Genomic DNA, 13,075 nt, shown 5'->3' with positions numbered 1-13,075 from the left:
ATGGAGTGATGACACGGAGATGGCAGGTTTCGGTGCAACACAAGTTAACTTTATTTGAGTTTCAATTCATCTGTTCTTTTGTTCTTTACTTGTATGTGTGCTGCATCAAAGAGGAAACAAACAGAAAATGGAGTAATCAGTGAAATGGGGTAAATCAGTACAGATCCCAACTCACAAACAAACCAATTGACATTTGAACAATAAACTGAAATCATATGGCTATATAAGGTACAACTAAACAATACTTGACATCCCAAGTCAACCAACATCACCTAATCATCTCTCACATGGGACTCCAACACACCAAACCAACAAACAAAGACCTTAACTTTACACATGATGGCAGAGCTACTCTACAAACTGATAAACATCACAAAAGTCATAGTGAGGGTGATTAAAGTGATGACTTACGTTAACTCAAAGACGCACACAGAGCAGGACACACTGGAGTGCTGGGTTGAGATGAACAAAAGAGCGAACTGAGGGCGAGCAAACAATTTATCCTGGTCTGAGCCCCTGCTCCGGAGCTACAGGGTTTCCCAGCGGGTAAACTTTGGAAAGATTTGCAAAGATTTGGGAAAGATTTTTGAAAGACTACAGTCTCAGACCCTCTCACATCTAAAGACAAGTAGTAGAGTTTTAAGTCACAGACTATGATTTTGCAATGACTAGGGATCTTGCAGGGTCACTATTTACAAGATTGCAACATGATTCCTTTAAATTATTACCCATTGTGCAATAGATAAACAGGAACTGAAAATTATAGCCTACTAAACTCAGTCGTATTTTCATGTTTCTGCAGCATTGTTTCATGCGTGACATCCTTAACCGATATTGAGTTGTTCTGTCAAGTGGAAGAGCCGACTAAATATGTATAAGAAATGACAAATATTATAAGAATAACAAATAATTATAGGCTACAGCTTATAATTATACAGTAATACTTGCCCTGCACTACAAGTCCATATTGACAAGTAGCTGTAATGTTATAGTGTGTTATCCTCCACAACCCAACAGCATTCTATTGTAGTATGCTAACATCCACAACTCACTAATGCTTCAAGTGGGATTTGAACTCTCAACCTAAGGATCACCAGTACAAGGCATTATCCCACTGAGCCACTGTCAATCCTACATGTTTCTGGATTTTCACATGGTGAAAATGTGTATTGGTAAACAAACAAGAAAAACTCCAAGCATGGAGGGGCGATAAGACATTTGTAGAGATGAACGCTAATAGATTAAATATAAATATGATAGACTTAATGATGAAGGAAAAATAGTAAACAAAGAAGTTCCCCTGAATGTCATAGAGTGTCTCGGCATTCTGATTCTTGGCAACTGATGAGTGTGAAGGTTGATTGCCTGATGTCATTCAGGTGCTGTTCAATGGTGTGAATCTTCAATAACCAATAGTATTCGAGCTAGAGCCTAAAGCACTACCGGGGATTCGAACCCTCAACCTAACAAACACCAGCACTAGGCATTATCCCACTGAGCCACTGACAATCCTACATATTGGGTAGTCACATTCACATGGTGAAAATGTGTGTTGGTAAACACACAAGAAAAACTCCAAGTATATATTTGACAATAAAATGAAGGGCTTTCCTGAAAAAGTACACCTGAAAACTTTTGGATATTCTGGGGCAATTAGACATTTATAGAGAAGAACAGTAATGGATGAAATATAAATATGATAGACTTAATGATGAAGGAAAAATAGTAAACAAAGAAGTTCCCCTATATGTCATAGAGTGTGTCGGCATTCTGATTCTTGGCAACTAATGAGTGTGAATGTTAATAGTCTGATGTCATTCAGGTGCTGTTCAATAGTGGGAATCTTCAATAACCAATAGCATGTGCATCTTGAGCCTAAAGCTCTAGCAGGATTCGAACTCTCAACCTAACAAACACCAGCACTAGGCATTATCCCACTCTGCCACTGACAATCATACACATTCAGCAGTCACATTCAAATGGTGAAAATGTGTGTTGGTAAACACACAAGAAAAACTCCAAGTATACATTTGACAATAAAATGAAGGGCTTTCCTGAAAGAGTATACCTGAAAACTTTTGGATATTCTGGGGCAATTAGACATTTATAGAGAAGAACAGTAATGGATGAAATATAAATATGATAGACTTAATGATGAAGGAAAAATAGTAAACAAAGAAGTTCCCCTATATGTCATAGAGTGTGTCGGCATTCTGATTCTTGGCAACTAATGAGTGTGAATGTTAATTGTCTGATGTCATTCAGGTGCTGTTCAATAGTGTGAATCTTCAATAACCAATAGCATGTGCATCTTGAGCCTAAAGCTCTAGCAGGATTCGAACTCTCAACCTAACAAACACCAGCACTAGGCATTATCCCACTCAGCCACTGACAATCATACACATTGAGCAGTCACATTCAAATGGTGAAAATGTGTGTTGGCAAACACACAACATCAAGAAAATTCCTAGCATACATTTGACAATAGAATTAAGGGCTTTATAAAAAAGAGTACATATCTGAAAATGTGCACTGTTAATGGTATCCACCTAATGATGGTTGTATGGTTGTTATCCAAGAAAAAAAAATTACTCATATAGGAATATAGGTGATATAGGAGAAATGGGCTGAGTGGTCGAACTTTATTGGCCTATATCTCTGAAATGGAACAACGTATCCAAATTCTTTTGATAACTTTTGTGAGGCTTTGTCTAAACATTGTCTGTGAGAATTTTGGTGAAGATTTGATCATTTTTGAAGCCTGTGAAACTTTTTATGATGTTTGGCTTTTCTCTGAAATTGTGGCAAAAGTAAACATTTTTAGAGCATAAGACCAGGGTGAAAAAGGTGCATCTGAATGTAGAGATTAATATGATGAAATAATTTTGAGTCTAGGTGAATCTGGTAAGGAGAAATAAGCATAATTAAAAAATTTTTTCAATAGCGCCACCTTTGGGTGCAGTACCCCAAATTTTGGGTTATGGGTAGAGGGGGGTACTGGTAACCATACCTGATAATTTCAAGAGTTTTGGAGTTACGGTTTAGGCTGCAGTATGACTTTTACAGAATTTTGGTCAAAAAATGAACGGTACAGAAACAATAGGGTTCCTGCAGCTACGCTGCTCGGACCCCTAATAATAGGAAAAACTACTAACTCAATGGGTGCCTTCGCAGCTTCGCTGCTAGGCCCCCAATAACAGGCATAGTGTATGACAGGCTACCCTTTTTCTGTGTTAAATGAGCCTGCATTTGTAGGACTAGTGCAGTGCCCGTTCAAACATGCTATTCCTGTAGCCCAATTACATGCCTGCAGGTAGGCCTGCTTTAAAAATAGGATGATAGGGGAAAACATAATTCCAGGTAAGCATTCAATAATGAATAGGCCTACAGATAATATAATAATATAATACATGTGAAGTAAGCAGAATTTAAGCATGGCTGCATGTGACATTTTTTACAAATCAAAATGACATAATCCTAACAGCTGTTTTGAGTCAAGGCTATATGTTTAGCCTATTGAATAACTTGATGATAGAGAAAACAAACCATTTTGTGGAATGATGCATCATATGGAATTTGCAACGGTGTGACTCAAAAACAGTCTCTGGTGGCCTATAAGTGACATCACACTCTGTCTGCCACTCGTTGCTTGTCGCTGGTTATGCTTTGCATGTGTGGCATTCTGAGACGTTCTTTAATTCGGGACCATTATCGCTCGTTTCAATTTAGGATATGCAGTTGGAATTGTCGTTTGCTTATTCAAAGTCTAAAGACAGTCCAAAGTAGCCTGGGCTATTCATAAGTGACATCACACTGTCTGCCACTCGTTGCTTGTCGCTGGTTATGCTTTGCATGTGTGGCATTCTGGGACGTTCTTTGATTCGGGACCATTATCGTTCGTTTCAATTTAGGACCTTGCAGTTTGAATTGTCGTGTGCTTATTCAAAGTCTAAAGACAGTCCAAAGTAGCCTGGGCTATTCGAAGTGTCCGCTTATTGCAAATCATTTTTTACGTAATTTTGAAGAGCCACTGCATAGCCTACCTGTGTGTGTTGGCATGTTGGCGTGTTGTTGCAAAATCCGTGGAGTTATCTTGCACTCGCTTAAGTTTTTACCCGTGTAACCTACACTGATCCAATTCTGCCAAAGCCCTGCTTCTATCCTCACTGGTAGCTTACAGTCCTACATGCTGTGTGGGAGGGGGAGTGGCTAGCGGCGAAAGCCAATGCGTGCTTCTTTTACCGATATAGGCTATTTAACGATATCTTTTGCATTTCTTATTCAAACAACGTCAAATTCGGCAGTGCACTTACTCATGCCCGTAGCAAGACACCTGCCAAGTTTGTAATCAGTCTGACAAACGGTCAGCGAGATATGCGTGCCACAGACACACAGACGCTTCTTGCTTTATAGATAGATGCTTCATGAACTGTTTCTTTAACTAAAACTCAATCACCTTAATTGAATGAATGCACAAATATGAGTCAATTACAATGTGGCAACTATACTGCACAATTTTGAAAACATTTGTTTGAGCTACAAAAAATTCTTCAGGCTTGAGGTGAAGTACAAAAAATGAAACATTTAAGGTGTACAAATCTAAGCAGCCTGTGTCCCTAGCCCATTACTTGGGCTAATGCAATCATTTTATATTAAATTATAAACTGGGCTCAATCAGCACTGCTCTACATGAGCAACAACAAAGAGATGCAACACTAAGGTAGTGTGCAATAAGAACAAGGAAGGCACAAAGTTTCAATCCAGACCTTCCAGAGTAGTAAACAAAGTCCTCCTTTAGTATTAGTCCAATGAACGGGGCTAAAAGACTGACTTCATAACAGGCCATACCCACAATCAGGCTTAGAATTTCACCATTTTAGGGGCAAGGCCACTTGGCCTTCAGTTGGGCATATTTGGTGGGGGGCACAAAGGCCACATGTCAGGGCACCAAGGCCAAAGTTAACTATACAGTAGTAGGCTATAAACATGATCAAAGTTGTATTCACTGCAGTAGACCTGCATCACTGTATGAAACATTACAAAAACATAAAACATGACATATTACATATAACTGTAAATCATCAGATCATCTAATATTTTATATTATCTAGGCTATATTTAACATTTTTATTATTTATTATCTAGGCTATATTTAACATTTATTTTATATTTGGCCTGTTATGAAATCATGTATTGAACAATTTAAGCACAGCTCAGCTTTAAGAAACTCAAATAGCCTAGATGCATGCTTAGCATTTTGTGATCATGAAGGCTACTTTCACAAACTCTTATAGTCAGCTGTCCTCTGATTTACCGATATCTAGGCGACATTTGTAATATTTGTTTTGTATTTGGCCCGTTATGAAATAATGTGGAACAATTTAAACACAGTGTAAAACTTAAATCCCAAATTTGGAGACATCCATGTATGTTGAAATTTACTGCAAATTCAAAACGGGATTAGTCTGCAACGGCTAACTGTACAGGGGACTGCTTTACACCTTACTGTTCGGTAAGGTCTGCTGTTTATTCTGATATATGGTTTGTCATATGTTAAACGAAGGGTTCGGAAGTATTCCACCGAGATGAATGGGTAGGGAGATGGACGCAAAACCTTCGGTAGAATTTATGATTAAATTGAATGATATTATTTACTTTTCTCGCGAACCGTTCACCACAGCAATTAGCGGCTAACATCGTTTAAAAGCTGAGAAAAAGCTCTTTCATGTGATACTTGTGATGTCTGTGTGATGAGTAGGATGGGTTAATTTGGACGCACTTTCTTTCTTGCGCTGTCACTTTCTCCACTGCGTAATTTGGCCATAGGCCATAGGCTGAATATATATCGCTATTAGTAGGACGCAAAGCAGAATATTTAGAGAAGGGGGCACCAAGGCCACCGTGGCCTGTAAACCTCTGATTTTCAAAGGGGCGTCACGGCCAACGCAAGGGGCTAGCTACTACGGCCACGAGCAAGTTTGTTACTGCAGCCATCCACGCTTGTTTGTATGCTTCAAGACGCAGATTGATGAGGTCATCATCTGTGCGCCGGCGGTAAACGCTTCAGGAGCGCATAGGCACTATTTGGGTGTAACGCAAGCATTATTTTATCGGTTTTAAGGCAAAAAAAATCCGATAACGATATTAACAGATATTACATTTTTATGCTAATATCGGGCCGATAATATCGGTTGGCCGATATTATCGGACATCTCTAGTTCACTATTAAGTTTCATGTAAGGATGGGTGTTGGGATTTCCATCCGCTTATTGCGAGATAAGGCATCCGCTTTCATTTATTCATGGAACGTGTGTTGTGTTGAAATGGAAACCTTATTCAGCCTAAATTTAGTTATTTTTTAATCATGCATGATTTACTGCCTGGCAGCAACAATTGTGTTTAAATGTAGGCTAGGTTACTGCTTCAGCCTCGGGCAAGCTCAGAAGGGGGCGTCATGCAACTGATAGCTTGAGAGCAACGTGTTGGAGACGTGTAAGACAATGACTTTTCATTGGCAACAATATTAAACCAACCAACAATATAAAATATTAAGAAGAGCTCTTTTATGAGTTAAATTGAAACAAAATTATTACTGGCCTTTATTTGTCCGAATCTGAGGCCCAAACAGAATCCTGGCCGTAATTTGAGGATTTAGGTATGCACGTGTGTTTCAGGCATAGCGCAACCACTAATCTCTGACTGAAAGTGCACAGAACTTGTGCATTTGAGAGAGCTCTCTCGCAGCTAGACAGTAATGTTTCATGTACAGTAGGGTTCATGTCAGTTAATATGAATTAACATTTAAAAACATGTTCAATTATATATTTTTTTCAATAATAACCAATGACCTAACCTATGACTTTTTAACCAAACCAATGCATTGTCACTCTATGACACATCTGCAAATCTCCAAATCTGCCCCCACTTGTGTGTGTGGCAATGACATGGTCTAGCCAGCTACATTACAGAGGATAGATAGGCCTGACAGTTTCCCAAGTGAAAGTCTGAAGCTGAAGTTCCTTTCAAACCTTTACTTTGAATAGAGCCCGTCTATGTCCTTATTAGACATTCTCTGGTTTCACTGTAAAACTAAGCAGACCTTACAGAATAGAAACTAATGCATTAGCTTATGGCTAATTTATATGAGAAATCCCATAGAGATGCTAACGGTTAGCATAATCGATAAAAGTTTATATTTAGAGCAAACTTCAGTCCATTTACAAAAAGGTAACATAAGAAGATTTCTTTGTTTACAACTGATTATTGAAATACTCAAAGGCTAGCCTAATGTTTACATATAATACCGTTAATTTAACTCATCAATGCCACTTGAACGAAGTAGCTGCACAAAATAAACATTAGGCTGCGTGTGACAACGTGGACCACTAGCAATCACGTGACTTGCTCTGCTGCAGCCAGGGGCTTCTCCCTATGGGCTTCTCTCGCATTCACCTCCTGGCTTTAGTGAATGTATGGGGGTTCAATGCGTGATTTCAAATGTGTTTTCCCCCTAAGTAATTTAAATACTCGATAATGTCAATTTGCACATCGTTAAAGCAGCAATCACGATATTATCGCAGACGATATATATCGCTAGGGATGTCCCGATCCGATATTTGGATCGGATCGGCCGCCGATATTAGCAAAAAATGTGGGATCGGCCTGCACGGGAAAATCCCGATCCGGACTCCCGATCCAGTTTGTTTTAAAAACTCCGGTCCGTGTTTTCCAGCGAACCGATGTAGGTAATCCATTCCAGTTTTTTTCAGCTTTTCCCCCCAAATCCGGTCCGCGTTTTTCAGCACACCTAGCGACCTGTCCAGCATCCCACTTGTCTGTGCATGTCCCACTAAGAATTTAAAGTTATCGAGCAAACATTTCATGTCACAGTTGAATTAATATAGCCTAATGTTAACCGCGACCGCGAGTGTCCGCGAGACCCTCTTATGCATGTTGCTGCTGACAGCTTTGCCTGTCTAACGAATGTTATCTCCGCGATTTAAGATTGTTTGTGTAATGTATAGGCACAGCACGCACTATAATTTACCTATTTTTACAATAGGCTAGCCTAACAAACGCATTTCATTTAAAAAAGCAACCTGTTCAATCGCTAACAACTAGTGCACCTAGGCCTACAACTCTACACATCCAAAAGGGTAGAAGCTTCCAGTAGGCTATCATAACTTTTTTTACCGTTTAGTCTGTGCATTGGCGCAGCCTACGACGATATGAATTAGTGACAGCTGTTGTCGCGGTAAACTTAAGCTCCTGTCACTAAATAGTGTAGATAGGCCTACGTGCTATTGCTTGATTTTCTGTAATAAATGCAGCCTGTAGCCTAGGTTACTTCAGCAAACCCAGACCAGTTGTGGCATCAGTTTCGCTTTTAAAACGCAACAGTGAGAGGCTTTTTAGCGCAGTCTCACTTATCATTGATGAGAAGAATCTCCCCATCATGCTCAGACTGCAGCCAGGGCAAACAGTAGAAATTGAAGGGAGTATGGAGATGGAGCAGTAAAGTGTGGAGGAGATTGTAATACTGTAAAAGGCGTGACAGTTATTTGGGTTCTTATAGCCAATTCAGTGTGTGTGTGGTAATTTGACTATTTTCTACTCAGGTTTTGTGTGTGTTGCTTTTATATATAATTTTATATTGTTTACAATATTGTTTACACTGATGGCTTTCTTAAGCCTTGGTTTACACTCTTGAGCAGAGCACTGATGCCAATTCAGTTTGTGTGGTTAATTGACTATTTTTTATTTTGTGTTTACTTAACCCTGTTAAGAATAAACAGGTCATTACCAACCACTGTGGATTATTCAAACTAACCTAATTAAGTTGGCTAGTTGTTCTTAAGAGTAAAACCCTTTTCAACATGAGTATAACAACAAAATAAGTAAATATCTTTAATCTTTAATACATGCTTGGATCGGCCGGTATCGGTAACGGCCGATGCTAAAAGCTACAATATCGGTATCGGATCGGAAGTGCAAAAAGCTGGATCGGGACATCCCTATATATCGCCCACCCCTAATGTGCAGGATTAAACTAAACCCTGACTCGTGGTTGCCAACCCGGATGGCGAAACACTACTGACTTCGTGATTAGTAGATAGGTGGAGGGTGGCGCATCAGGCCAAAACACAACATGACATGACATGACAAAACACAACATCAACATCAGTTGAGGGCTGCAACTTCACTTTTTAAATGACAATATCCTGGCCGGACTACTGTTGTCAGTGATATAAGTATTTAAAATGAACATGATTTCTTCATGTCTAGTGAAATATCAGGGCCATTTTATGATTAATTGAAATATTTTTCTTACATACGGCTCCTTTAATAATATTATGTCCTGTAAATGATGACTCCCCAAATACTTCACAATTTCATGTTAAGCATTAAAATGACATTGTTTCATCATTTGTGCTCATGGGTTTACACAGAGTGATGAATACCCCTACATCTTTACTTCTAAGAGACCCTGCCTCTCTGGGATGCTCTTTTTTATACCCAATTGTGTTGCCAGTTACCCTAATTAGTTGTGAAACATACCTCATTTTGTTTTCTTTATCGTTGCACAACTTTTCCAGCATTTTATTACCTCTGTCCCAACTTTTTTTGAACCATGTTGCTGGTATCAAATTCAAAATGAACATATATTTTCCATGAAATAGTCAAATGTGTCATTTTCAACATTTCATATGTTGTCTGTGTCCTTTTTGCAGCTAAACATGAGTTTAAGAGATTTGCAGATTATTACATTCTGTTTTTATTCACTATTATTTTACACAACGTCCCAACTTTTTCTGTTTTGGGGTTGTACAATGAATACCTACTTGGTATTATTTCATCTGCATCATGCAGTGTAATGTGAAATAGGCTTGGGTGCCTGTGGGAAATCCCCTCCCATAGCACAAGGAATGTAACAACGTGTGAATGTGACACTTACGGTTTACGTGCCGAGGCTCACAGATGGCGATTAGATGTTCTTTTAATCCAACACCTACAACGACAACAAAGTCAAATGCATCACATTGTGCATGAGCCTTGAGGACGGAACAAACTAAAACATTACGAGCAGGATCATAACTAAACCAATCAATAATACCATTCCAAGTTATCGGAGCTCTTGCAACACTAACATTAACTAGGCTACAAAGTTAACTTAAACTACTTAACTTAACACGAGCATTTTCTAACGTCACTTAAAGTTACAGTTAGCTGCAAAGCTAGCAACTGTGGAATCGGTTATCGACTACGCGTCAACGACAAACCATGAAAGGGAATGATAAAGATTGCAGCTGCGCTACGTAGTGTCCAAGTCTGACATAGCAGCAACATGTGTGCCGCTGCTATGTGTCTAACGTTACACAGCAAGGCAACTTGGTTGAACCCCTTCCCCCATCAAACAGCAAAACATTGCATTAAACACCGCTTGCAGCTAGCGTCTGTACTTAAGCACACCAGATACACTCGTTAGAGTGGTGCACAGACTCTAAGCTACTACAAAAGTAGGCTAATGCATGGCATCAGCTAAGGATACATATCGGCTAACCGTGCAAATAGCTCAAGAAGAGCGATAAAACTTCGCAGGCAACTTACGTTTCCAGAAACTGTGATCCACAACAAAAGCATAGCCCCCGTTATCGTGCAGCTTAAAACATACTGAATGCCGAAGCTAATTGCTAATATTTCACATGCCATTTTTCCCCGAGGGGAGTGCACCGTTCCTGGAGGTACTGCAATACCAGGTCGATGCGTGGAGTGGACGGAGCAAGCCCCTATTCCATCTCCCTGTTCCAAAAATCAATTTAATATATGGTCCCCGGGTAGGGGACGTATCAGATATTAAACTGATAAGAACAGATACTACACTTGATCTTAGCCAAAAGGCCGAGAAGCGATACCGGACCTAGTGCTCCGCGAGGGACTGGATTCTCCGTCGTAATCTTCAAGGTTAGGGCGCTCCTAACAAACAACACGTTTTCTTTCTGAGTGATAATGTCGGAACACGCACTCACATTCCTATAGTAGTAGAGTTTGAAAATCACACATTGCACATTTATATTTTGGCATTTTGAGACACTACATGAATGATTCGTCACATGACACAACCTCTCAACCAATCACATTTAAGTATAACTAAGCAACACTACAGGTACGATTTGAAGGAACATTTTCGTGAAGTGCCAATGAATTTAAGCCCGTGAAACACAACTTCTATGCAAAGAGCTTCTACAAATGGCCAGGATTTGAGGTTTAGCGTTTTAGTGGAATTTTAATGATGTGGCTCTCCACCCAGTGGCTGAAAGTGGTACTGCAACGTAAATACAATGTAATACACTCGTGAATTTGGCTATAAATTCTAATCAGCATAGAATATAAAACTCCATCAGATTAAATAAAAGTCCAAACAAATCAAATCATCCTATAACAATTATGTCAACACTAAATAACTCAGATGTCTTCTGGTCGATGGCGGCACACTATTTATTTCCCATTTACAGAGCCAGAGCTGCATACGACCAAAGGGGTTTTAAAGCACAAGCAAACACAACCACCAAGAGGCCAGGGCAGAGAAATTCTATCAACGTAAAAAATAAAAGAAATGGGGATGGAATGGGCGACTTGTTGTATTATAGTAAAAATGTGTATATTAAATCATGCAATGTATTGTCTGTAAAGTCAAACTAACAAAATCAGTTCAAATCAGGGAACCCTACACATCTCCAAATGCAAGCTTTTGAGTCGTTTGCCATGTCTGCATCCTCATAGGCTCAGAGGACTCCTGGCCTCGAGTCCCAAAATAATGATACTCATTTTGTTTTCAACATCATGTATGTCTGAATGTAGTACATAAACCCATTTATAACCATATAATAATATTATTATTATTATTTATTTATAATCATCCAACCCATCATATGTGGAGAGCTCAAATATTGGCACAACTTAAATCAAATATTGTATTTCAAAGAAAGAAACAATGATTCATACCAAATGTGTTTAAAAACAAGTTTATACTACCCTTAACGGCACTCTTTTTGCACCTTTTTCCAAATCTAGGGCCTTTGTAGAAAATCAATAAGCATGTCATAGAAACTGTTAATGGTTCAGTCATACAGAGAATATGCTCGTCTTCCATCCTGCAAAATGTGGGCTAGCTATAAATAATACTTTTCATACTTTGCGAGAAATATAGCATAACGTACTGCGTATTCTTACATTCCACTGCAACAATGGCATGGAACCAGAGCAAGAGCACCATGCAACCTCCCAAATCCAAATAATTTGTAAACAAAGCAACAAGCCGGTATGGGAGGCTTTTACCCCCCATGTAGTTGTGCTCCTGCAAGCTTGTCTTAGCTTTCAAGATCTGGCAATAGTGGTACACCAATATTTCAGATGAACCACTGCAAAGACAAACCTAATATTGGCAAATCTATAAACACTAAACAGTAACATAGCCCACATTTAACTTCCTTCTTATGAAACTGTCTGTAGTCCAGACATTACAGTTCTAGGTTTCCTTACTCACTCAACATGACCACAGACCCTCTCTTACAGCTGCACCTTTTCTTTTCACAAAATGATCAGGGGAGAGCGCGAACGCAGTCCCCCACTACCAGAAATTATGCAGTCGAGATTCCCACATTTGGGGAATTCGCAGGGGTCAGCACAACCGGAGTGCAATGGCTGAGCCTCGCCCTGGGTGAACCACCTTCTTGATCATGGTATCTCCCCTGCCAGGTAAGTATGAGTTGCTACTGGCAAACAAGGGTACTAGACCAAGTGCCATACATTCCATAAAGACGGTAATCTAATGCTTGCTTTCCGTGAAACCCCTAAATCAATAATACATTCACAGACACGTAACAGAGGTTAACCATTCCATATTGAAATATTGTTGTGCTTGAAATGAGACATAACGCAGACGCCAAATTCTATCTACCATGATGCCCCAGCATTCATGACCTAAGAAACAAAAGCAACCCATGTGATCATCCAAGGCAACATAATCCTAAAGACACTCCAAAACTACTAAGTGGGGTATCAATACTTCTGTATT

At 39.4% G+C, this 13,075-nt stretch overlaps 1 long non-coding RNA gene and 2 other non-coding genes across 3 annotated transcripts; all 3 read right to left on the bottom strand.

The window, feature by feature from the left end:
- Nucleotides 1-235: 235 nt before the first annotated feature.
- LOC143141768 (uncharacterized) lies at nucleotides 236-11,082 on the bottom strand. Its single transcript, XR_012990796.1, has 3 exons — nucleotides 10,609-11,082; nucleotides 9,956-10,009; nucleotides 236-551 (listed from the first exon to the last, which is right to left on the bottom strand). It is a non-coding gene; the product is annotated as an uncharacterized LOC143141768 (long non-coding RNA).
- LOC143142726 (U2 spliceosomal RNA) lies at nucleotides 10,721-10,911 on the bottom strand. The gene has a single exon (XR_012990967.1). It is a non-coding gene; the product is annotated as a U2 spliceosomal RNA (small nuclear RNA).
- Nucleotides 11,083-12,600: 1,518 nt separating the features above from the next.
- Nucleotides 12,601-12,764, bottom strand: LOC143142744 (U1 spliceosomal RNA). Its single transcript, XR_012990984.1, has one exon. It is a non-coding gene; the product is annotated as a U1 spliceosomal RNA (small nuclear RNA).
- Nucleotides 12,765-13,075: the final 311 nt, after the last annotated feature.

Source organism: Alosa pseudoharengus, unplaced genomic scaffold (genome assembly GCF_046254945.1).
Source record: "Alosa pseudoharengus isolate Yale_2024_CS ecotype anadromous, Long Island Sound unplaced genomic scaffold, YU_APseudo_1.1 YU_APseudo_1.1_scf_24, whole genome shotgun sequence".
NCBI lineage: Eukaryota > Metazoa > Chordata > Actinopteri > Clupeiformes > Clupeidae > Alosa > Alosa pseudoharengus.
This window is presented reverse-complemented; position numbering and strand designations above follow the sequence as displayed.